General features: G+C 33.7%; 1 long non-coding RNA gene across 1 annotated transcript; it reads left to right on the plus strand.

Annotated features, from left to right (window-relative positions):
* Window positions 1-597: 597 nt before the first annotated feature.
* Window positions 598-3,175, plus strand: LOC121378321. The gene is made up of 3 exons (XR_005958705.1): window positions 598-739; window positions 1,903-2,031; window positions 3,079-3,175. It is a non-coding gene; the product is annotated as an uncharacterized LOC121378321 (long non-coding RNA).
* The last annotated feature ends 712 nt before the right edge of the window (window positions 3,176-3,887 follow it).

Genomic DNA, 3,887 nt, shown 5'->3' on the forward strand with positions numbered 1-3,887 from the left:
GATACGTATACTTACCACGGATAGCTCTGGCACTCACCAAGTTCGCCAATTGCAAATTTTAAAAACAACTGGACAAATTAATTTTAATTTGGTGAATAAATTTCTTGTGGTAATTGTTATTTTATTAGAAAATACCTGGGTTTTTGCCATTTTTCTGATTACCCAGAGCTAGACCTGCTTACTATATATCTGATAATGTTAAACATTTTGGTTTTCAACATTTATTTAAAACAAAGTAAGATCATTTATTAAATAAATATGTGGGATTTTTTATTTACAATATGTGACCATTTAACAGTTATGTAACATTTTTGTGGGAGGCGAGGCATGAATTCAGAATGATAAATATACAAAACTTCACATACATTGTTTTTGCTTCCTAGTTTATTTTGCGCAATAATATATACCACGAGACTGCGTAGCGATCGAGTGGTATGTTCTTTCTCAAAATAAACAAGTGCAATAAATAGGAAGTTGATAAGTTTACAAACATAGGATTCCCTAAGAAATAATTAGAAATAACATAACCTCTTTCTCACTTGCATTGTTATAATTTCAGTTGAGAGTTGTGGCTACTGATGGCGGTGGCGCGAAATCGACTGCTACTGTGACAATAACTGTCCAAAGGAACTTACACTCTCCAGCCTTCCAGTCGACAACATACACACAGACCATTGCTGAGAACTTCCCTCTGGCCACGTCCGTGATTAGGGTGGAGGCCAAAGACAATGATCTCTTGGTTTGTATAATTTCTATAATACTTGTTTAAGCAAGTTTCACAGTGTGAAATGTGAGATGTTGTGGGCTTAAATTCCATTTGTTTGGTGTTCCATGACTTGTATTTCAGATGCCATAGTGTGCTTTTTTATTCTAGTATACTGAAGTAGTTATAAGCAAACTATAGTTATAACATGTTATAATGCACAGCAATGCAGGGTTCTCACGGACCCAGAGTCCCGGGTCCCTGACACAGCGATCAAGGATGGGACGCACCATATTGCATACACGTGCGTCCCTGCGGACACAGTATATATTTTTTAAATTTAACTTCAATACAATTTTTTTTTTAAACATCTAAATTTACTGTAAAGTAAATCGGCAACATTCATAAAAATTCTTGGAAATTAGTGTTAATTGGTACAATCAGTTGGTCACTCCAGAAAGCCGCCCTCATCAATGCACCCACTTCGTGGAAATGAACTCAACCACATGACCCAGATTTACAACATTAACCGTACGACAAAACATGACTAATAAAAAGTAAAACTTGTTGTTGCTAGTAATCAAACATTTAATATAAAAAATGCAACATGTCTTAAACAGTATTTCATTTTATTTAATCGCGTTTTCAAGATTTACGACAAGCAGCTGGCAGTACACTACTGAATAGTAGACTGGCCACGTGGACATGCAAACAACGCTTATTCACACCGTGAGGCAGATCAACTGAACAAAACTGGTTGAAATGTTTGGTTCTAAAAACCGTGTTGGAAAAAAAAAAAAAACTTTTGCAAATTTGTTCGCCAAACCGAAAATTCTTTCGCAATATTTTTTTTTTTTTTGCATTATTAGTTGAATATATATGAGTTACCTGGTATTTGTTTTATACTTTATCATACATTTTAATAATAAAAAAATGTATTCATGTTCATGTACTTTTTATTATGACATAAAACCATTTAAATGTCGATGTTTTTGTGTTGTCAGTTGTTATACAATTCACTTGATATTTTATTGGATGTATCAATTCATCTTCAAATGTGGACTCTCCTACATTCCTAATGGACTCTCAAAATATAAGGTCATGAGTGTGTCTGATAATTGTATTCTTAATTTACCTGACAGGTATACATTGTATATTTCATTAATACCTGTCTCAACTGTTGTTTTTTTGTATTGTAGACTCCTCACAATCAGCTGACTTATGTTATCCTTGGAGATGAGAACACCATCAGCTACTTCGTGATCAGTGATACCGGTGTCATAACACTCAAACGATCCCTCACCGACAGTCAGACCAACACCTTCCAGGTGAAACTTACTACAAGATCTTATACTATTACAAAATAAACTTTCATCTAACTACCTGCATTTTAAATATAGTCAAACATTGTTATTTCAGTGTTGAAGGGACTGAACTAACAATATCGAAATATCATTGTTTAACATAAATATATGTAACAGAAAAATCAACCTCCACTGAGGGGATTCGAACCACAGACTCTCAGTATGAGAGTCCAGCACTCTACCAACTGAGCTAATAGGGAAATTCCCACTAGCTGGTTCCAGTAGGAGCACTCTATACAAACACTACTACATATAATTATAGTACTTGGCGAAAATTAATTTCTCATCCTTGTGAGGGTTTGGCCTCTCCAGTTTACAAACGTCAAGATAATGATATATGTATTTAAAAAGAAAATCGCTTTTATTGGTGTGTACTCTTTGAAGTAATCTACATGTATCTAGTATTAGTATGGTCGATATTGGATTGAACAGTAATGGCCATAATATGTTTAGGATTTCTTGAAGGTAAATGGGACGGGACGTAGCCCAGTGGTAAAACATTAGCTTGATGTGCGGTCGGTCTAGGATCAATCCCCGTTGGTCTAGGATCGATCCCCGTCGGTGGACCCATTGGGCTATTTCTCGTTCCAGTCTGCTCCACAACCGTACTATCCTGTCTGTGGGATGGTGCATATAAAAGATCCCTTGCTGCTAATCAAAAAGAGTAGCCCATGAAGTGGCGACAATGGGTTTCCTCTCTCAATATCTGTGTGGTTCTTAACTATATGTCTGACGCTATATAACCGTAAATAAAATGTGTTGAGTGCATTGTTAAATAAAAAATTTCCTTCCTTCTTGAACGTAAAATGTTTCTTTTGTTTTCAACTGTCCTTATAATCTCTCATTTAGAGTTTATCATATTTCTGTAAAAAAACAAACCCAAAACCCAAACAAACATTTAAAGTAAAATTTGATTTTCACTTCTGACCTGCATTTATGATAAAGTCAGTATGCATTGGTAAAAATGTGAACATTATGAATTATTAACAATTTGTTCTGTCTGTGTTTCAGATTACTGTGTCGGTCAAAGACCATGGTTTGCCGAATCCCCGAACTGCCGTTGCAAACGCTGTTGTCACAGTGATTGTCTTGAGAAATGAAAATCCACCTATCTTCTTCAACCAGTCCATTGTGGTGTCCTTGTCCGAGAATGTTGCTATAGGAACGTCGGTTCTGGAAATCATAGCATCAGATGCAGATATTAATGTATGTCAATTTAATTCACAGATTTACTGCAACATTTTTAAGACATTTATCTTGATAACTGGCATAAATGAAGTTACTGTAGTATTTTTAAATATAAATGTGTTTGGTTGAATGTTTTGAATTTAAATTTTTTTTTTTACATACATAAAATGTGAAAACAAAACATGTTTTTAAAAAACCCCATAATAAGAACTTACTTTTTATTATTTAAAGGTTAACAATAATTGTAATTTTTCTAGCTAAATAATATCGTCAGATCAAAAGAGTTCCTTAGATGTAAATTTTTATTTGTGATCAAACTAAATGCAATTAAATTAATTAAATGTTTTAATTAGAAATTCAATTTAGTGTTAATTATTTTGTAGGATATTAAGCAGTAACAATTTTTAAATTGCTGTAATTCAATTTAGTGTTAATTATTTTGTAGGATATTAAGCAGTAAAAAAAAATTAAATTGCTGTTATTGAATATTAATGTATTTTCTGGATTTCCCAGTAAAACGTATTAGTGAACCTTACGTATTAGTTAATTTCTGGACCGTTTTACCATCACTTGTGTTTTATGAATCATTTTGGTCCTCATTCCAGCCACAGTTCAACCAGATCTCGTACATT

The sequence above is a fragment of the Gigantopelta aegis genome, chromosome 8 (assembly GCF_016097555.1).
Source record: "Gigantopelta aegis isolate Gae_Host chromosome 8, Gae_host_genome, whole genome shotgun sequence".
In the NCBI taxonomy this organism is placed as follows: domain Eukaryota; kingdom Metazoa; phylum Mollusca; class Gastropoda; order Neomphalida; family Peltospiridae; genus Gigantopelta; species Gigantopelta aegis.